General features: G+C 40.1%; 2 long non-coding RNA genes across 3 annotated transcripts; one reads left to right on the top strand and one right to left on the bottom strand.

Annotated features, from left to right (window-relative positions):
• Positions 1–92: 92 nt before the first annotated feature.
• Positions 93–11361, bottom strand: LOC118670997. Of its 2 annotated transcripts, XR_004972541.1 has the most exons (6): positions 9709–11361; positions 8688–8975; positions 7273–7395; positions 3722–3794; positions 2430–2507; positions 93–2219 (listed from the first exon to the last, which is right to left on the bottom strand). It is a non-coding gene; the product is annotated as an uncharacterized LOC118670997 (long non-coding RNA). The 2 variants fall into 2 exon arrangements; XR_004972540.1 differs by having other exon boundaries at positions 8688–11361.
• An 854-nt stretch (positions 11362–12215) lies between these two features.
• Positions 12216–18290, top strand: LOC118670996. The gene is made up of 2 exons (XR_004972539.1): positions 12216–12510; positions 16305–18290. It is a non-coding gene; the product is annotated as an uncharacterized LOC118670996 (long non-coding RNA).
• Positions 18291–22772: the final 4482 nt, after the last annotated feature.

The following is a 22772-nucleotide window of genomic DNA, read 5'->3' as shown; positions in this document are numbered from 1 at the left end:
CTGATATGCAGGATGTATTTTCATTGTTATATTGAACATAATTAAAGCATAGTGATTAATCACAAAAACAATATGTAATTATATATGCGTTTTCCAATGGTCTTAGGCAACCCCTGTGAAAGGGTCGTTCGACCCCCAAAGGGGTCGAGACCCGCAGGTTGAGAACCGCTGCTCTAAAACCTGTTTGTCCAACCATCTTCCAGATCACACGGCAGCACCACAGTCAGCACCAGCGGGGTCTGTTCTCAAGGCTGGCTACACTGTCGGGTCATCTAGGAAGAGTAAAAGAATACCCAAGCCAGCGTGTCACTCAGGAGAGAGTGATACATTGTGTTCGGGAGGGGACCAGGAGTCCACACCACCTGCGCACGTGAATGTACCATAGGGTTCTTCGAATGTCCTTGTACACAGCGGCCCTCTTCATTTCCAGCTCCTCGACCTCAGATCTGAGTCTTTCTCAAAAATAGCACCACAGGGGGTTGCTCCAGCCAGAAACCCAGCCTTCGTCCTTCATTCCTCCCTTTTCCATCCATCTACATTCAATCCATGAGCTTGTGTCTTGTGTTGGGTAAATGTTTGATAAGCGAGGAAATGCAGACATTTAGTGTGGGGTTCATTTGGAAGGGGAAATTTCTAAAAATTATATTCTAGTACATTGTGGGCACATGCCCTTTTAGGACTGCTTCTTCTGTCATTCCTACATGCCCTCGAGGCCCACAGCCCCGCTCTGCAAGGGTTGAACTTCAGGCTCCCTGAAGAGAGTGATACTCTGACACCATGAACAGGTGTGGGCCTCTTCGGAGCGCTCACATTTCTCAGCGTTATTCTTCCCACCCATCTCTCCCTCCCGTTTCAGCCCTGGCCTATACACACACACACACACACAGGTAATTTGCATGGCCCTGGAGATAATGCTCAGGTCTGGAAAGAGCTGATGGAGAAAGGTTCTTTAAAGCAATAATATCCAGCACGTTTTAGTCAAGCAAGCAATAAATGGCTGCCAGGCTTGATTAAACAGGCCAGTCAAGCAGAGGCTTCTAATCAGTCTCAAGTGCCGTATCTGGAAGGCACTGCTTCCCATCCACAGCCTCAACTCCCTTTGAATGTGTGAACAGACCTCGCAGACCCTAGGCTGGGACCAGCACATCAAGAAGAGTCAATGGCAGCTAACAATTTAAAAGTCAGAAAGCCATCAAGGAGATTTTTTCTGGATGAAGATCATTTGGTCACATGGCAGGTCAAAGTTCGGGCTTTGTAATTTTGTGTAAGAAATAAAAATATACTCGAGATTTTATTTTGTCAATAAAAGCAAATAGGAAAATTGTAAGTTTTCTAGCAGCCACATTCAAAATTTTGAGAACATGCGAGATTCGTTTTAATAATGTTTTATTTGTCCTCGTGCGTTTAAATGAGTGAATTGTGTGGTGTATGAATCGATCTCAATCAAGCTGTTAAAAACTACGGGAAACAAATGAGCCATGTTTGCAGCTGTTTAGCTCTTTGGAAGCCAGTTTCCTGAGCATAAGAAGTTGAGAGCCCGTTCTGAACGTTGTCCCTTTGAATTCAAGCTGCCAGCATTTTCACCAATGTGATTCTCTTTAAAATTTTGTGGATTTTCTAGGAATCTGATGAGCAGTTCACTCTGTATCCCAAAGCCACATCCATAATTATTTTTGAGTTGAACCTGCATCTAATTCTGGCTGCCTATGAGGATACAAAGGATCATTAGAAGCCCTTTGGTCTACATGAGAGGGTCTCCTAGGCACCACCTTCAATACTTCTGAGGCCTTAACAAAGATCTTACAATGATTTTTATTATATTCACAAATTTGAAACCATCGCCACAATCAATTTTAGAACATTCTCATCACATCAAGAAAAAATTATATGATGGCTGCCCCTCCCATCCCCTGCCCATCCCCCATCCTTCCCAGCCCTAAGCATTTCTTAAGCATCACTTGTTTTCTAGTGACACAGACCATAGGTAAAGTTCAACATTGTCAGCCTTTTGTTCAATATTAATGAACACAATAGGTTCCTAAACAACTAAGAGATGAGTATAAAACTCCTGAGTAAGAAGAAGCAGGATCTGATTAATAGTCTTTCTGGGACTTTTGTTGGTGTTGTTTCTGTAAAATAAGTTAAATCATATGTTGAAAGGGAACAGCACAGCTCAGTTGTGGTAGAATTTTGAAGTCTGGGCATCTTGCATAGGATTCCTGGAATGAAAAAGATAAATATTAGTATAAGAGTTTGAGTCACGCCCTATGGAGCACAAGTCTAGTAGATTCCAAAAGGTTCGTGGAAGAAAACCTTTTGATTAGGCAGCACTGCCGATAAAAGAGATGAAGACCACCCGCATAAGCACGAGCAACGACTATTTATTCAGAGCCTGATGTATAGCCAGGGAGTCAGCCACCACCACTTACATCTGGCAGAGTCGAAGCAAACAGAGCCGGGTGTTGTGGTCACGAAGGAAGTAGTACTCAGCAGGCACACGCAGAGATCTGGGGAAACGGGAGGTAATCATGACATGAGGTCAGAACCAAGACCTTGCATCAGTTTGGCTACATATTTGGATCTCTATTAGTCTCTTCCACATGGCAAGTATTTGGCCCATTGTCCTAAAATGGCTGTGAAAATATAACTTAGAATTACATAGGGTATGATCAGTAGATTGTAGTAATTGGAGAGATGGATACTGGTCAAGTAATTTACCGGTTGATTTGTTTAATATCATCTTTCCATGTTGGTGCAAGTAGAAATGCCATCAGCTATATCTCCTTGTGGTTTCATTAGAAGAGATTAGAATTGCCCAGGGGTTTTATAATGGAGTCCAGTGATGCATGGCATATCCAGCAGTCAGTTAGACTGAGGGCAGTGGCTACTATTAGAGATAATTTAAGAATGGCATTAAAATAAATATATTCTGACTAACAATTATTTAAGGAGGGGGGGAATAGGATAAAAATTACTACTGTATGTGGATAACAACCAAGGGTCTATAGAAAATGAGAAGAAGAGAAAGAGGCCCTACTCTAACATCTTGGGCAGAAGCTGCCCATTGTCTAAAGCAGTGGTTCTCAACCTTGGCTGCACAGTATAATCACCTGGGAATCTTTTTAAAATCCTGATTTCTAGCCCTGACCGGTTTAGCTCAGTGGATAGAGCGTCAGCCTGTGGACTGAAGGTTCGATTCCAGTCAAGGGCATGTACCTTGGTTGCAGGCACATTCCCAGTGGGGAGTGTGCAGGAGGCAGCTGATGGATGTTTCTCTCTCATCGATGTTTCTCTCTATCCCTCTCCCTTCCTCTGTAAAACAAACAAACAAAAAAATCAATAAAATATATATATTTTTTAAAAATCCTGATTTCTGGGCCTCATATTCTGGAAATTCTGTTTCTTTATTACTAATGTTGTGGCCTCACCCCATAACAAAGAAAGAATTTCCAGAGGATGAGGCCCAGAAATCAGGATTTTAAAAAGATTCCCAGGTGATTCTAACATGCAGCCAAGGTTGAGAACCACTGCTCTACAGTCATCTGCTTGTTCCAAAGATCAGCTGTGTCTACAAGACCTCTGAGTGTCCTCAATTTGAAATCCCATGTTGGAGTAGCCTTCCAATTGTGTGGAATTCTAAATTACTTCTTCAGCTGTTAAACATGAATCCAAGCATTGACTCTGTCTGGCATGTCACTGTTGTATTTGTTGTTTACAGTACCTGATAAGGTCCTTTCCAATGAAGTCAAGAGCAGCAGTTTTCCTATGATGTCTCTTCCAATAAACGAAATATCCTGTTTGAAGATCATGAACAGATGGTTTAGGAAAATGTGTTGGAAAGATACACTAAACCTATAAGTGAAAGAACTGGGTATAGTCCAAGAGTCCCTTGCAATATTTTCCCATGTCACCATGCAGTATGGCAAGTGTCTAATATTGGAGTAAAATCCCCAAATGCGTGGACCCTCCAGTTACTAATTCATAAATAACCAATGTGTCCCCAAGGGAGTGGCCATAGAAACTATAAAAGCTAGTGAAAGTACCTTTGGCCAAGGGAGGTCAGGGTTTCTGAAAGTTTTGCTAATTTGTATTTAAGGATTGCCATTGGTCTTTTCAATCTTTTCAGAAGATTGTCCTATATAATAAAAGGCTAATATGCAAATAGACCAAACGGCAGAAAAACCAACCAACCGATCGCTACGACATGCGATTGACCACCAGGGGGCACACGTGGAACATAGAGGGCATTGGCAGCAGGTGTCAGAGTGCCGAACATGGTGGGTGTAGGCTGGGGCAGGATGGTGGAGCAGGTGAGCGGGGACACCAGACCAAGGCAGGGCGCCAGTCATTGTCATTGGGGCGAGCCTCTGGTGGTTACTGAAAATTCTTTGCTCCCGTGCACCGTGGTCTCACACGGTGTTGCACCCGCTTCTGGCGCCAGCTCCACTCGCACCCACAGCTGGCGCCAGAGCAGCCACTTGCACCTGCTGCCGGCTCCCAGTGCCAGTCCTGATCACCCCTGAGGGCTTCTCAACCTCCCCCTGCTCCTGAGGGGCGATCGGAGCAGCAGTCCCTGCTCACACCTGCTAACGGGACCAGCCCCACTCGTACCCATTGCTGGCACCAGCCCCAATCGCTCGGTGCTATCAGCGTGTGGGAGCGGCGGTGGTGGGAGCAGGGCTGCTGGTAGACAGGGAACTGGGGCTACAGTGGGAGGTGCCAGTTGGGGGTGCAGAGGAGGGCCGAGACCAGCCCCTGTGCCCACAGCAGCCTCACGGCCCATGGTTCCTTTCAAGGTGCACGAATTCGTGCACTGTAATAAGGACAGTACAGTTTCTGAGCAGAGAGTAGTGTCTTACAGATTCTTGTGGAGTGTGTACTCCTAATCGCTTGGTATAAAAGTTGGGATGCCCCAAGTGGAAACCACAAAATCAGGCAGCTTTTCAGTGATCATAAGGTTTGTAGCTTTTCAGCAAGGAAATACTTACGCCTGCCCTGAAAGACGATACACAATAACCAACACATATTCAGATCCCATAGAGGTTGGGTGAATTCCATCTGAGCTTGTTGAATGTGTCATTGAGGCCTTGGGTCCTTTTTTTTTGTCCCACCTTTGCAGTTTTAAAAGGACTAAGTTGCTGACAGGTGATACATGACCCGAAAGTAGCCTCAGCTGTGTTTTTAAGGTTTCCTCGCCAATGTTGATTTAAATTAACAACCCAAAAAACAAAGCAAACTGACACACAGAACAGAAACAGAGGCCTGGAGACATGGAACAGACGGACAGCTGTCAGAGGGGAGGAAGAGGGGGGACTGGATGAAAGAAGAGATTCGCCAAAGAATGTTATGTTTTTAAAAGTAAGGCAGAATATTGGATGCATTTTTCTCCCTCAGAGCACCCTCACTGACAAGGATTGAGGACATTTTTTTGTCTTGGTTTTTCTTTGATAAAATTAGACCCTCCTCCACCCCCCATTTTCCTTTTTACAATATCTGCAAGAGTCCTTATCAATAAGTGGTGTTTGGGAAGTGGTCTACACAGCTGTTTGATCTTTAGGGTCATGACTTTATTTTGGATCTTATCTCATTTGTATTCTAAAGCTATTTCAAAATGTATGCCAGGTTTTTTTTTTGGGGGGGGGGTTCAGATAAAGGGGTTATTTCCCATTATAATTTCTTTCTGTGAATTAGATGACCAATATCAGGTTTAGCTCCACTGACAAAATGAGATGAAGGGGCTGCTGTTATATCAGCATTTTCTTCAACTCTCAGGTGTTTTCAGAAGATACTTTCTAGTCTATACTTAAAACCTCCTATAGTTTCATCTTTAAGCTTTTTTACATGATTTAATTATGGTCCAATCGATTTTTATTAAAATGTTTCAGATGTGGCTTCTAGGATACTTTGCCTTATTTTTAAAGCCACTTTTTAACTCTTAAGTTTATTGTGAAAGGAAGGATACAGTAGGTCCCTTTCTGGGTAAATCCAACCAGCTTTTACCCACAGAACCTAGCATCTGAGGTTCCAACCAACCAACATGTGTACAATTTGGTACAGATCAAGTAACAATGGGTCATATGCACCCAAAAGAATTCTTAATTATTTTATGACTATTTGTTGGTCTTATCTGTGTTTCAAGAAATCTTTACAGCTTTTAATTCAGCTTGAGTCCAAGGTTAAAATTCTATCATTTCCTGCACACCTAGCACATGGTAAGGATGAATTTTTAGAGGCAACTGGCATTGATGGTTTTAGGATAGTTGGGAAAAGGGAAAAAGTCTGGACAAGGGAAAGAGAGGATGCTTGACAGAGATGTGAAAGAAAAGAGATCAGAATTGAAGGGTAAGAGAGAAAAAAGGGCAGGATGTAGGGAAGCAACTGGAGGACTAGAGGAGGATTTACTAGGTAAATTAGTCTACTTTGTTGCTGTGACATAAGTTTGTCAAGTGGCGTGTAGCTTTGGCCAAATATTCTTTTAGTGGAGCAATTTTTTTATTCAGATTTTTGTTTGGAGCCTCTGAATACCCATCAAAAAATGCTGCCCATTTGGACTGAGAAGTCTCATTCCCTTTCTTTTATAAGGAACCTTTCAAATGAACAATTTGTTAAGTCCAGTGCTCCCTAGGATACCCACTGAAGGCCTAGTCATAATCATGTCATTGGGAAAGATAGATAAAGGAATTAGGACTGTAATGAGAGTAAATATAAAGAGCAACAATTTCCCTGGAAAAGGAGATTTGGGTTTAGATGAGCCTCTGAGAGCTGGCAATAGTTTGTACAAAGAAAATGCTGTGCATCTCATATGTCAGGTCCCCAAACTGATGACTGGTTGCCTCCAAACACAGACCCAACAATCTGCACCCCCAGGCAGAAAGAATGTTCTCTCTGAATGAAAAAATAAAGCTCTGAGGACTAAAACTGGAGTCGGAGGGAGAACCTCATCCAGTTTTATTGGTGACCTACAACACAGCTTGTCCAAATGGACAGTTCTGATAACTACAGGGTCACTGGTCTGCAGACAGCCAGGACAACAGGCTGATAAGGCATATGCCTGTGTTCTATCCAGTGATTGTCCTTCTTATGACAGATAACACCTTGAGACAGCACACCACGAAATGGTAACACAAATGCAGCAAAAGGGAATGAAAAGAATTGTTTGATTCCACTAAGGAGGTCAAACAAACGGGAACCGATAACACCTGGGTGCAGATATGAGACTAAATAACCAATTCCACACAAAGAGAGTGGAGGGTGGACCTGGTGCTGACTTACCACATTGTTGTGGACTCGACAAGAGGTGAGCAGCAAAGCACAAGGGCTTCCACACTTGGACGAAGACTGGAGTCCATGCTCACGACCAGTGGAAACTGTATCTTAGTGGAACCTCCAAGGAAACTATGGAAATAAATGAAGATCACCTCAATGAAAACAAGCAAATGCTATTTACTCAGAGCTTGCTATAGGAAGAGAGTCATCACCATCACTTGAGTTTGGCAGAAACTCAAATGTGTGTAGTGTAGTGGGGAAGCGCCAGTGCAGGGGTGGGGAACATCGGCCTGTGGACTGTATAAGGCCCACAAAATCATTTGATTTGGCCCAGCCAAGGCACTAGGGGTGAGTTACTGAAATGTTTGACCAAATATAGCAGGCTGACTTTTTTAAATATATTTTATTGATTTTTTAAAGAGAGGAAGGGAGAGGGATAGAGAGTTAGAAACATCGATGAGAGAGAAACATCAATCAGCTGCCTCCTGCACACTCCCCACTGGGGATGTGCCCACAACCCAGGTACATGCCCTTGACCAGAATCGAACCTGGGACCCTTGAGTCCACAGGCCGACGCTCTATCCACTGAGCCAAACCGGTCAGGGCAAAGGCTGATTTTTAAGTTGATAATTTTGTATAGCCCACGAGTGATGTTGTAAATATCTAAATGGCTCTTGGCAGAAAAAAGGTTCCCTACCCCTGCTCTAGTGGGAAAGGGGGAAGGTTTCAGGTGTGCCCTACCTAGAGGCTGTTGGTATGAAAAGCTGGAAGCAGGCTAACTAGAAGTGGGTCATCCAATATAATTTGTTAGGAATACATATTTGGCTTTCTATGGTCAGTCCTAAGTTAAAAGTAGGGGGAAAAGTTAGGGAAGCTGGCAGTTACTAGGACCTGATTTGGGGCTGATCTTGTAGATGGACTCAGACTGGTAGCTATGGAGGAAGTGTGTCAGAGTTTTACTTGTATAGGGTGTCCCAAAATTCACGCAAGATTTGAATTTTGCGTGAGCATTAACAACAACAACAAAAAAAAATAAAAGCCTAATTTTACTTGGTTTATTGAATCAGATTCTAATATCTGTTGCCCTTTGATTTCAATCCCTTCAATTTAATAAGCATTACCAAGTACCAATTATGGCCCAGGAGCAGGGACAATGAAGACCAGGGCTTTGCGTATGTGCCAGCAAAGCTGTAGAGGCCATTTACCTGATGTGCTATTCCATATATAATCCTATACTGTATACTTTATGAATCAATAAAAAATTTACAATTTTTCATTATAAAACCTGTGTTTTCTATCAAAATTACTTCTTGCATAAATTTGGGGACACGATATAGATATAGATATAGATATAGATATAGATATAGATATAGATATAGATATAATCTTGTCATTGCCTGTTTGTATATTTAATCTCTCACCTTTCACTGAGGCTTTCGAAGTTATGATGTTGACTGCTTTGGTGATGTTGTCCAAAGTGTTGGTTACCTCTCCAGCCAGGGCATGGGTGACCTGAGAATTTCACCAGACTTCCACAGCAGTCCAAACAGCAGTTTATCCAAGGAAAGAGCTGTGCCATGAATGGTCAGCTGAAATGATGAGTCCTAGTCATAGGCTTAAACAAGTCCTCAGGCTTGAACTTGCAATGAGTCTTCAGTCCGAGGGGGGAAGCACCAGTTACAAGGCAACCTCAGAGTCTCAATAAGTATCTGGCAATCAGGTTTTAGTTCTCAGTGACTCCAAGTCAAGAAGAAAGGAGAAAGAATGGAAATCTTAGTTTGAAGGCGAAGGTGAGATTGTAGCCAGATATTGAAGGGGTCTGGAAGAGCTGAAAACCTGGTAAGGATCGACAGTCTGTGCAAGGTGGAAGAATCCAGTTCAATATCAAACTGATTTTTCCACAGTGAAAGAGAAAGCTTGGTTACTAGATCAGACAAAGTCAGTCGAAAGCAATTACAAAAAGGTGCAACATAGCTCAAAGACAATGAAGAAGATCAGAATCTGAACATCCAGAGAGTAAGCTACTATTTCCTATTGAAACAAAATTTCTCACTACAGTCTCTCTTACCATTCTGGTCAAACACAATCTCAAAGATAAAGAAAAAAAAATATTTTTTAAAAGATCAAACACAATCTCAAAGAAAAGTTATTCTTGATCACAAAATAAGGCTGGTCTCATTACAGTGGCCTGGTTATTTGCATAGATGCACCAAGAATGACAATTTACCACATAGGTTTTAGATTTGCTTTGCTGAGAGTTTTCATAAAGAATCTCAGATTGGACTTTTCAAAGCCTCTTGAGGGTAGGAAGCCAAGCCAAGAATTCACCCCCACTTTTCACCTGCAGCACCCAGTGATTTGATGGGCATTCCTCTCTTCCCGAGGTCCCCCAAAGCAGCCTAAGATTCCTGAGCCCACCAGGAAGTGACCTTCCTCACTCACCTGTAAGGCTGGGAACCCTATGAAGCCAGTTACCAGGCCAGTCTTCCCGAGAGAGACTCGGTAAGCATGAGCCCCCACCAAGTCAACCTTAGTGCCTAGAAGCATTTGGTCATAGCTGGTTAAATGAGCATCATTCTCAAATACGACATTATAGGCAAAAGCTCGGTTGCATAACCAATGTTCCCAATTATGGTCCACTTGTTAAAAAGATGGACGGACTCTTATTGAATCTATGCAGATAACTGTATTGCCATGAAAATAAGAGTACTCGATAAGAGTTTCAGAATTGTGGAAAGGTGAGTCAGGGTGGAGCAGATAAATGTTTCATTGCTATTTACAAGAGCACAGTCTACTAAATTGTTATGAGTGATAGATAGCTTATTTGAAAGTGGTCCTTATACCCAGAGAATAGAACATTAGAGCATCAGCACTATTCCAAACAAAGCCCATATCCATCCATCAGCAGTTCATTCAGTCCTGTGCCATCAAACCTGCCTCACTTGAACTTGGATTAGCAGTCTCATAAATCCATCTTCTTCTCAACTAAGGTTCTGGAAATCCTGACTGAGTCCACCAATAACCAAAGTTATTTAAGCAATGCCATCAGGAGTCTGTGTGCAAGAGTAGCTGGCATAGTTCTTCCCCATGGGTCTCTGAGACTGTCCTTTTTGGCTGAAGACAAAGCATTCAGGCAGGTAGCTGATCATTTCTGTTTACAAGAGCACCGTCTACTAAATTGTTATGAGTGATAGATAGCTTCACAGAAAGCGGTTCCTTATATCCAGAAAATAGAACATTAATGCATCAGCTATTCCAAACAAAGTTCCTATTCACCCAATTTACTCAGTCCATTCAGTCCTAGGCAATTATTTTTTCTTCCACTTGAACTTGAGTCAGTAGTCCAATGAATGCACCTGCTTTCCAATAGAGGTCTGTAGCTCCTGACTTGATCCACCGGTGTGATTTTGTAGTTGCTTAAGCAATGCCATCAGAAGCCTGTACCCAAGAGTCCCTAGTATGGTCCTTTTCCACCAGGCTCTAAGACGGTCTTTCTTTATTGAAGATGGAATTTCTGTCCTATAGCTCATTGCATTCGATTTCATGGAAACATCAGGAGTAAAACAAAACACACAAACAAAACTATCTATAGATGTAAAAAGACTAAAAATGGCGATTATTTCCTTATTATTGATATTTTTCAAAAGGGAATAATCTAAAGAGGGTTTGTTACAACAATAATGCAATTAACAAGCATATCTGGTTGTTCTGTGGCATGCAAAACAAAGTCAACCCAAAACAATGCTATACAAAATATCTATAAACACAAAGAGTTAAGTCTATTTTCAAAAAAAAGGTGGATATTATATCTAGCTTATGAAAATGGAAGGATATCATCTTCACAGAGAAAACATTTTCAGATATAACATATAAAAATTGGATGCCACCTATAACTAGCACATCCTTAAAATATGAAAAGACTACCAAGCTTATCAAGTAAATAGATTCAGCACATCTGGAATTGGCTTTAAACACCAATAGATTAATAAAACTCCACAGATAGCCAAAACCGGTTTGGCTCGGTGGATAGAGCATCGGCCTGCGGACTGAAAGGTCCCAGGTTCGATTCCGGTCAAGGGCATGTACCTGGGTTGCGGGCACATCCCCAGTAGGAGATGTGCAGGAGGCAGCTGATCGATGTGTCTCTCTCATCGATGTTTCTAACTCTCTATCTCTCTCCCTTCCTCTCTGTAAAAAATCAATAAAATATATTAAAAAAACAAACAAACAAACAAAAAACTCCACAGATAAGTGTTGTGAATTCCAAATAGAAAACTACTGGCCTGCAATATATTAGATTCAAATTAAAGAAGTTACAACCAAGTTAATGTTTTCAAAAGTAATTGAAGCTATGACCAATAACACTATGCTGCTTTTGTCTTATAGGCAAAGCAACACAAGGACTTGGGTAAATAGAAACAAATCATTGACAGCAAAAACATTGACAGTCCTCTGGAACTTTCTCATACAGAATATAAGTGTTTAAATATTAATGTTAATAACATTTTACCCACACAAATTTAACCTAGGAAAGTTTAAGCGTTTCTTCAGATTTGACAGTATTTTTAATGTAACTCATCATCGGTAACATATCAAATAGCCCTAAGTATTTCTAATATTTCTCTTTTCACAGTGGGAAAGAACAAATCTTGGTGATTTTCCAGGGACTCTCTTGGAAATCACAAAGGCAATTTTAGGTGTTGACAAGGCTAATCAAATTTTGAGCTTGACACAACGTTAAGACCAAGGGGCCTTCAATTCTATGATAACTTCCTGTCCTTTAACTTGTTTGTTCCATCTTAGGTGCAGACTTGGCCCGTGTGCTTAACCACAACCAACATTTCCATTTCCTGTCTTGATTTTTTGGTTAGCAGAATATTTGAGGGAGCTTCTTACGTTTCAAAAACCCCCTCCCACCACCAGCTTCACCGCCGCCCTCCCTCCTACGTTCTACAGCTATCTCTGCATTTAAAGGCTTTGTCCACTCATCTCCCCTGAGACATTTCTGGCTTAGTCTTTGAGCATCTTTCTATTCTAATACTCTCCTGCTCCCACTGCAGTATCCTCTTAATGAAATCTTTCATGCTCACGTCCAGACTGTATTTTTTTCTTTGACAGTAATGATGCCGTGACTCTGATGGAGTATTGACTACCCCTCCGACCCTGCTTTTTTCACTCAAGCATTAAGGCTGTTCTATTACACTCTGTGTCCTTTCCTGGCTGGGGACATCGGGATCCACAGTGGTAAGTGATACCTCCTAACCCAGTGTTCCAAATGTTTGTCTATTGTCGCATGGTAAGGACTTGACTTTATTTTCTCTTTATTTTTGTCTTTTTTCTTCTATTTCTCTGTCTTTTTATTCTGCCATTTTTTAGTGTGGTTAAAGCCCCTGGTTCTCTCCCTGGAAATTGTACCTGGTACCAACAGGTGTTCCTTTCATTATCATGGGAGATTGTCAGTCTAATGATTGTCCCTCAGATCTCTTCATTGTGGGGTATGTCCTACAACATTGTGGTATAAATTCCACCCAATTCCTTAAAAAATGGCAAAATTTTAGTAACAACCACTTAGAATTTCAATGGCCTTTTGAGGAACGTTTTCTCTCCTCTGTCCCTTTCTAAATTTTAGACCATTTGGGCTCATTCTGAGCAGAGCTCTTGAATCCACTGATTCCAATATCTCACCCAACAGTGAACTGCTTTTATTGTTTGGTAGAAAGAAACAGAAAAATGTCTCTCCCACAAAAATGTTTCAGAGACGATTGTTTCTCTTAAAGAATATCCTCCTTCCTCAACAACTTTTAAGACCTGTCTCTTCTCATCACTCATCCTCCCAACTTCTCCTTTCTCCTTCCCACCCTTAATCTCACTTGAACCCTTTGGTCTCCCCCTTCACCACCTCTACATCCCCCCTACTCTGCCCTCCCTTGTCAGACCTTTCTTTTCTCACTCCAGCCCTTCAACCTCCCTATAGTCATTGGAGACTTAAGTCCCTCTAACACTGCTGGCTCCGGTGGAGCTCAGAGACATGAAGAGCAACAGCCTGAAAACTCTAATAGGAAACAGGCTGGGTAATTTTTCCACTCAAATGGACTTTAGAGCCCCCAGATGGCTGCGTGGTCTCTCCTCCATCCCTCTCCCGAAAATTAGTCCACAGTCTCCATAGGATTGCACATCATGGCAAAGGACATCTTCAAGGTCTGCTCCACAAACTCTAGTAAAGATTCTTTAGCCATCATATTGAGCTAGTTACTTCCATTTTCCCCATCTGCCAGGAATATAATTGTTGTAAAAATGTAAAAAAAAAATACAACAACAAAAAAACACCCCAAATGTAAAAGTGAGGCAACAATGCAAGTCAGCTCTTTTACATGAGCCAGTGAGTTTTGTATTTTGGGGTTTATGCCTAAACCATGGCTAAATTTTTAAAATTAAAAACTAAAGCTATAAGTTACTTGTCTGTGTTCTTCTATATGTGTGTGCATGTAAGTGTGTATATATATATATGTATGTGTGTAGAATGCATGTGTAATATTTTCCTAATTACAAATTGCATTACCACATTAAATTATAAAATTATTTTTAGAAACTCCTGTTTTATCTGCCAAGAGATAAATAAGAGGCTACAATTTTTAATATTCCTGAAATTCTCAGAAGCTAAGAAAATTAAATTTCTAATATACACAATGTGTGGGGGGTACTCTTACATAAACTTCCCAAAATGTTTTAAACATTCAAGCTCACATGATATGAGTACATCTTTGGCAAATGAGACGAGTTTGATGTTGTTGGTTTAATAAATACACCTAGGTCTTCTGAGTTATCAGTCTTGCAAAAATGCATTTTTATTCTAATCAGATATGTTTTTCTTAAACTTATACAGCTTTACTGAACCTCTTTGTTTTATAACCTAGATATAGTACTGCTTTATTCTAACTATATGCTTGCTAAATGTGTAGTATATTATGTTTCAGGATTATTACATTTGACTTTTAACGAATGTTCCTCCATATTCATAAATTGGATGTAATATCCACTATTCTTTGAAAATGAAATAAATCATCATGTTTATGCACATTTTTAATAAATTTTTGGACTAACTTAAGTGTCACATAGGAAAATTTTCTTGTCAATTGTATTATTTTTATAGTGAACTCTCGTCACCTATTCCCTTTTGCAAACTATTGAAAATATTAAGCATGAGCATTTTAAGTCTTTTATCAAATACAGATAGTTTTGTGTTTTACTCCGATGCTTTACAAAGCATACAGATTAGCTACCTGCCCGAGTTCTTTGTCTTCAGTCAAAAAGGACAGTCTCAGAGACCCATGGGGAAGAACTATGCCAGCTACTCTTGCACACAGGCTCCTGATGGCATTGCTTAAATAACTTTGGTTATTGGTGGACTCAGTCAGGATTTCCAGAACCTTAGTTGAGAAGAAGATGGATTTATGAGACTGCTAATCCAAGTTCAAGTGAGGCAGGTTTGATGGCACAGGACTGAATGAACTGCTGATGGATGGATATGGGCTTTGTTTGGAATAGTGCTGATGCTCTAATGTTCTATTCTCTGGGTATAAGGACCACTTTCTATTAAGCTATCTATCACTCATAACAATTTAGTAGACTGTGCTCTTGTAAATAGCAATGAAACATTTATCTGCTCCACCCTGACTCACCTTTCCACAATTCTGAAACTCTTATTGAGTACTCTTATTTTCATGGCAATACAGTTATCTGCATAGATTCAATAAGAGTCCTTCCACCTTTTTAACAAGTGGACCATAATTGGGAACATTGGTTATGCAACCGAGCTTTTGCCTATAATGTCGTATTTGAGAATGATGCTCATTTAACCAGCTATGACCAAATGCTTCTAGGCACTAAGGTTGACTTGGTGGGGGCTCATGCTTACCGAGTCTCTCTCGGGAAGACTGGCCTGGTAACTGGCTTCATAGGGTTCCCAGCCTTACAGGTGAGTGAGGAAGGTCACTTCCTGGTGGGCTCAGGAATCTTAGGCTGCTTTGGGGGACCTCAGGAAGAGAGGAATGCCCATCAAATCACTGGGTGCTGCAGGTGAAAAGTGGGGGTGAATTCTTGGCTTGGCTTCCTACCCTCAAGAGGCTTTGAAAAGTCCAATCTGAGATTCTTTATGAAAACTCTCAGCAAAGCAAATCTAAAACCTATGTGGTAAATTGTCATTCTTGGTGCATCTATGCAAATAACCAGGCCACTGTAATGAGACCAGCCTTATTTTGTGATCAAGAATAACTTTTCTTTGAGATTGTATTTGATCAGAATGGTAAGAGAGACTGTAGAGAGAAATTTTGTTTCAATAAAAAACTATAGCTGGCTCTTCTGGATGTTCAGATTCTGATCCTAGTCATTGTCTTTGAGCTATGTTGCACCTTCCTGTAAATTTCAGGTAACAGATTAATATACAAACTCTGTCTTCTCTGGTAGATACTTGATTGGCTTCCTCTCCACTGTGGATAAACTAGTTTTGATACCTATTTATGGTTTGATTTGGATCTATTTACATCGTACACTTAGTCAACTTAGCAAATCATTCTATTTCCTTCAATATCTAGCTACAACCTTCCAAATTAATCTACCTTTTCTCCCTTCCTCTTGACTTTAAGTCACTGAGATCTAAACCCTGACTTCCCAGATCCTTATTGGGAGTCTAGATTGCTTTGTAGCAGGCCTTTTCCTCCAGGATTTAAGAAAACACTACAGGCTAAAGCCTGGCCGCTTGTTATAAACCTGGGACTCATCACTGCAGTAGACCATGCATGGGCCGATTTCTCCCTTGAAAAGCTGCTGTCTGGGACACTATGGAATTCTGGAGAAATGTTCAGGTCATGTTTACCCACATCAGAATAGTAATTTAGATGCAGGACAACATTATAATATGATGTACAAAGCTGTGCTTCGTAATTAAATGGTTTCATTCACTGAGCTCTTGAAATTCATTAGTTCAACTTCTGGCTCTTTATTCCTTCCCTTTGTGTTAACATTTCTCTTTTTTATTTTAGGAATCCCACTCTTAAGATGCCTGACCTAATGGACACTGAAATGACTGGTCTTTGCCAACACACAAACCAAACATTTGCACCAGTCCTCTAGGGACATCACTGAGAAAATGCTGACTCTGAGGACCGTTCCACTCAGCCATCCCATGTTTGAAATATTTCTTATCCCTGTTTTGTTCAAGGACAGTCTCTCTGAGCCTGCCTGAGCCTGCCTTGAACAAGAAGAGGGACTGACAAAGCTGATTACACATCTATAGGTGGCTTTGCTGAGGACCACTAGGCCCTCAACCCCATGTGAACTTCCTGCACTTGAGCTTGTTTGCTCCATGTCAGATGCAGAATCCCAACCCCATGAGCTTAATCACACACCAACTTTGCTGCCTCAACTTTTCTCTTAGTACATTATGTGATACAGTTCAAGTCTAAGGGCTCCTCCCACACATCAGCTTCAGCATTGCATCTCTCTTCCACTTTCCATGGGCACCTATCAATCTACCGCAGGCCTCTGCCTATAAAAGCGTGGCTTGCACACATCTTGCCTGAATCTTCTCTGGCTTAGGCTTTGAGCATCTCCTTGTTGCAAAACTCTTCCTTAATAATGTCTTTCTTTACTCAAGTGTAGATTTACATTGTTTTCCTTGACAACACAGAAGATATCATTTAGGATTTGATTTTTGGAAGGTAAAGCATAAAAAGTTGTCAAGAAGTTTGAACACTTGACTCAGTAGGATCATGGAGTGCGGAGAAACTCTATTTAGTTATCTATTTAACCCAACTAATAATAATACAAATTTTTTAAAGTAGGCATAGGCCATACCATGATTATGAAGAACTTTTAAGTGAAAAACCTTGTTCTCATAAATTATCAAGGATGTGATAAAGTCAACACAAAATGTAGGAAAGTACTCTGATAAGACCCTTAATAGTTGTCTTCTAGGTAGATTACTCAAAATGTAAAGAAAAATAATCCAAGAAAAAATTTGTCATTTTAAGAGAGAAAATCCAATTTTAGTTTTTAAACTAAAGTTCTTATTGAAAATCTTATAAATAAACTCACCAAACCTAACACAAGTTTGACTATAAGAAATCAAATTTCCTTCCCATGAATCACCTACAACTTTCTTCATCTAGGCATGTGTTGTTGTTTTTATACAATGTTCTCTCTCTCATCCAGAACGCCTAGTCATTTTACTTCAGAATAAAATTATTGTCATAGTCTTTAACAAAAGATAGTCTGCCCTCTTGGCATGTGAAGTTTTCTCTCTCTGCGACTACTGCTCCTATTAGAGTCTAAGTCACATATGTTCATAATAATTTTATAACTACAGTCACTTCAATTGCACAGAGAAAGCCAGGAGGCAGTGCAAGAAAAAGTTATGCACTGGTTACCGTTGAAATAACAAAACAGATCTTATTAGAGTGACTGCACTAAGGAAAGGAGACTTCAGTGAAGAACTGAGCTCAATTTCCAATTCGGCAAAGATAGCTGGGCATGCAGAGCCAAGGGACAGAGTGAGGAGTCAGTAGATAGAAAATTACTAAGAGGAACCTGATTAGATATCAGGGGCAGGGGGATTCTTACTAAACTGGCGTAACAGAATTTTTACAGGCCAAGGTCTTAGACATTCAAGGCAGGGGATGTGATAAGGGGTTTCATCAGATATTGGGGGGCCAGGGGGTGCTTCTTAAGATTCTTTGCTAAAACTGGGTGTAGTAGCCTAATCTACAAGAGGACTCCTAAGAGCCTGACTGAAGTTTGGTCAAGGAGGGAATCTCTGTAGATAATTGTAAACTACCTTCATACATCAGTATTTTCTAGTAGACTAGCAGAGCTTATAAATATACGTCTCATAACTTTCTATAGCTATAAATAACTTCTTAATGTGGCAAAAATAAACATGTGCCTTAACAGACCCAAATATATAGCCTCTCTATATTACATAAAAGTCAGAGCAAAAAGTATGAAAAAAATAAAATGATATTTTGTAATTAATGCTTCAGTATTTTATCTTATTTAGATACGTTCTGGCTATCTGATGAATTAATTGACTCAGTTTAGCATCAGTCCAAAGTTTTAAGTTATTAAAGTATTTTTGAAACTATCTTCAAGCTGATATACTATAAAACATAATTATATTTTCAGTAAAATTTATCAGAATAATGAATTAATTTGACAAAATACAAATTTACATTTTTTTATAATGTTAAAATATAATACCTAAAAGGAGAGCTTATTAAATCAGCAAACCTTTATAAGTTGGGGAAGAATAAAAATACAGGGTGTTCCAAAAAATGTTTACACGCTTTTAATAATTATTAATTGATTTATTATTGGTTGATATTTATTAATAATTATTTATTATTAATTGTTAATACTACTGATTGATGTTTATTGATAATTATCAATTAATAAATAATAATTATTCATTCCAATGGGTTAGAACTGAAAATAAAGAAACATTGGAATTAGTAATTATTCAAAGTGCGTATACATTTTGGGGGACACTCTACATATGTTTGTATTATACCTAATGATGATAACTCAGAAGCTATAGCTGTTTTATCAGTTAAACCAATTAGAGGCCAGGTGCACGAAATTCATGCACTCGAGGGTCCCCTCAGCCTGGCCTGCACCCTCTCGCAGTCTGGGAGCCCTCGGGGGCTGTCCAACTGATGGCTTAGGCCCGCTTTAATCAGCCATCCTTAGTGCTGCCACAGAGGCGGGAGAGGCTCCTGCCACCGCCGCTGCGCTCACCAGCTGTGAGCCCAGCTTCTGGCTGAGTGGTGCTCCCCCTGTGGGAGCGCACTAACCACCAGGGGGCAGCTCCTGTGTTGAGTCTCTGCTCCCTGATGGTCAGTGCGCTCCACAGCAACTGGTCATTTTGCCATTTGGTCGATTATTAGCCTTTTATTATATAGGATAATATTAAATTAGTCTCATTTGCCAAAGTTGACTTCTATTATGTAAACTTTAATTTTTAGAACCTTTAAGTTGTGCCTATAAGTATATTTTTAACACATTAAAAGTATTAGAAATTTAATTTTGTTACTATCTGGGAATTTTGGGGAATATGCCATTTGTATAAGGCCTTATTTAGTTAACCAAAACAGTGCTCTATAAATTTTTTTTATACACTTACACAATGGAATACTATACAGCCATAAAAAGAAGGAAATCTTACCCTTGGCAACAGCGTGGATGGACTTGAGAGTATGATGCTAAGTGAAATAGCTAGTCAAAGAAAGACAAACGCCATATGATTTCATTTATATGTGGAATCTAATGAATAAAATAAACTGACAAACAAAACAGAAACAGACTCATAAATACAGAGAACAGACTGACAGCTGTCAGAAGAGAGGGGGAGGGGGACTGGGTGATAAAGGTGAAGGGATTAAGATAAAACACAAAAACAAAATTCATAGATAGACAACGATCATTACCAGAGGGAAATGGGGGTGAGGGGATATAGGAGAGAGTAAAGTGGGTAATAAATGGTGATGGAAAGAGACATGACCTGTGGTTGTGAACACACAATACAGTAACAGATGATGTATTATAGAATTGTACCACGTAAGGCTATATAATTCTATTAAGTAACGTAACCCCAATAAATCCAATTAAAAATTATAACCTAATCTAATTCCTAAAACTAGGAAAATAGTACATACCCAAGACTCATACATATACATCCAAGCATAGAGAACTTATAGCTTCAATGCTAAAGTTTCAGGCATAAATCCAGAAATAAAAAATTCACTTTTCATATAAAAAGAGTTCTTGCCTTCCCAGTGGATACACATTCTTAATTGATTTGAGTCCAAAATAGGGAAAAATAAATAAGAGAAAAAAGTAACAAACTTGATTTTTTGACATGTTTTGCCCAATAGAGATAAGATACCTGTGAACCACTTAATTCTTTATAGAGATTGCCAAATGATCAGACTATAAAATAAAAAAACAAAACAAATCCAGTACCAAAAATTACCTAAGTATTCCCAAAAAGTCAAAATCAAATTCTTACCATTCTACCAACAGACAAGAGGCTGGAACATAGGACCAGGGTCAGAATTTGCCTTTAGATCCCTGGGTTGCCTGTCAGGAATGGAGCACAGAAGGCTCCAAGTGGCCTGTTGACCTGGCAGGAGCAGACTAGAATCTGAAGGCAAGTCAAGGCACCAAACTGTCAAAGACAAAAAACAGACAAGTTAAGTTAGGAGACTAATATTATTGAGACTCTTGCTGTAGGGAGCTCACCCAATCTGAAGAACTTCAGATTGGTCTCAGCTTTTATAGGGAGAAATGACGAAAAAATACTCAAATTATGATTTCCTGTGTGGTTAAGTAAACCACAAGCTTGGAAAAGGATTAGTCATCTAAGAAGGAAGTGGTTTTTTGAGCTAGCTTAAGCACACTGAAATTTCAATTGCAGATAGTCAACCATGCAACAAAGAACAGGAAGCTGAAGTCTCTGTGGTTTGCCTTGTCAGTAGATTCCGGAAAAGGGGAGGAAGTTCGTTCAGTTTTGTCACATGAGAACGAAGATCGTATAGGAAAGAGTTTAAAGCATTTAAAAATAATGGCCTCATCTTGTCTAGTCTCTCTAGACCCAGCATGTCAAACTTGCGGCCCTCGGGCCTCATGTGGCCCACAACAAATATTTTTGTGGTCCAGCCAATATAACGGTAGGTAAGAAATGTTTTAATAAAAATTTCATAACTTAATTTTTACAATATCCTGTTATACATAACTAGTAGCCTGGTGCACAGATTCGTGCACATTGAAAGGAAATTAATTAGAAGAAAGATTCATGCAGTAATTACGTTACTGCAAAAAATTACATATCAAGCCGAAACCGGTTTGGCTCAGTGGATAGAGCGTCGGCCTGCGGACTGAAAAGTCCCAGGTTCGATTCCGGTCAAGGGCATGTACCTGGGTTGCGGGCATATCCCCGGTGGGAGATGTGCAGGAGGCAGCTGATCGATGTTTCTCTCTCATCGATGTTTCTAACTCTCTATCTCTCTCCCTTCCTCTCTGTAAAAAATCAATAAAATATTTTAAAAAATTACATATCAAAATAGTATATATAATATAGTATTATAAAGTTAAAACATGTGTGCAATTGGTGCCAGCGAGAGCTTTATATGTATCACACATGTGCAAGTCAATGTTTATTTTAAATTGCCAGTGTTCATCATATGTACTGGCCAGTCAGTCAGACGGTTGGACAGATGTATGGTCGGTCACTTAGCCTTTTATATATATAGACTACAGGCCCGGTGCACAAGATTTGTGCACTGGTGGGAGGCATGGCCTGCGCGGATCGGCCCACTGTGGGAGCACCACTCATCCTGGTTAGCCAAGCGGCTGCTTCTGCTGTGGGAGCACTGCTCATCCCGGTCAGTCGCATGGCTGTGTACCCACCTCTGAGCGGCTGCTCTCACTATGGGAGTGCCGCTCATCTTGGTCAGCCAAGCGGCTGTGGACCCACCCTCTGAGGAAGTGCATTGACCACCAGGGGCAGCTCCGGTGCGTGTCTGCCTCCTGGTGGTCCGAGCATATCATAGCAACTGGTCAATGGATCGCTCTGGTCATTCCGCCATTCAGTCACTGAGCTTTTATTATATAGGATTATTAATAATGAACTACAAGTTCACTAATGACTGATGACTATAATCGTGTTGCATTTATTTCTCTTATGCACCTTATGCACAGGCACCTCATTTCTCTCCACTAATACTAGCAGCAAATATTTTAGCAGCCAATTGCCATGTCATTAGTCTTGTACTGACTTGTTTGGTGTGTATAACAGGAAATATTTCGCTTTTGGAGAACAAGAAAAATAGGTTTATTTGGATTATGCTTATTAATTTTTGCAGTTATTCAGTGTCTGATAAGTTAATGTTCAAGAAAAAATATTAATTTTTATTATTATGTTCTCTTATTTTATGTTAATGATTAATCATTTGTTTCAGCCCTTTGTATTCAGCATGTCTCTATTGAAATAAACCTACATTCCTATGAAAATCGAAGCTTTGTCTTTTTGTGGCCCACATAAACTTAAACCTTGTTTATTTGGCCCCTTGTTAGCCTTTGAGTTTGGCATGCTTGCTCTAGACTCTAGTAATGAGTCTAGACCACATTTTGATCTAGTCTATAGTCCTCTAGACCTGAATCTAGGCTAAATCATGTCTCCTTCCCCTACCCTGCTGATTCTGCATGTAGCTTACTTACTTTTCCTGCCCCCCAACCTCTTTAAATGTAGCCTCTCTTTCTCCCACTTACCACCTCTATTCATATCTCTCCATTGGTCAAAATGCTGATCCAATTATTATATCACCTTATCCCTTTGAGGCTACTGCACTACATTACTAAATGGTCTTCTTCCTTGAAGTCTTTACTTACAATTTGTTCTCCAGGAAGCAGAGTGAACCAAAATGAAAATCTGATTTTGTTACTAATCTGTTCAA

The sequence above is a fragment of the Myotis myotis genome, unplaced genomic scaffold (genome assembly GCF_014108235.1).
Source record: "Myotis myotis isolate mMyoMyo1 unplaced genomic scaffold, mMyoMyo1.p scaffold_m19_p_16, whole genome shotgun sequence".
Classification (NCBI taxonomy): domain Eukaryota; kingdom Metazoa; phylum Chordata; class Mammalia; order Chiroptera; family Vespertilionidae; genus Myotis; species Myotis myotis.
This window is presented reverse-complemented; position numbering and strand designations above follow the sequence as displayed.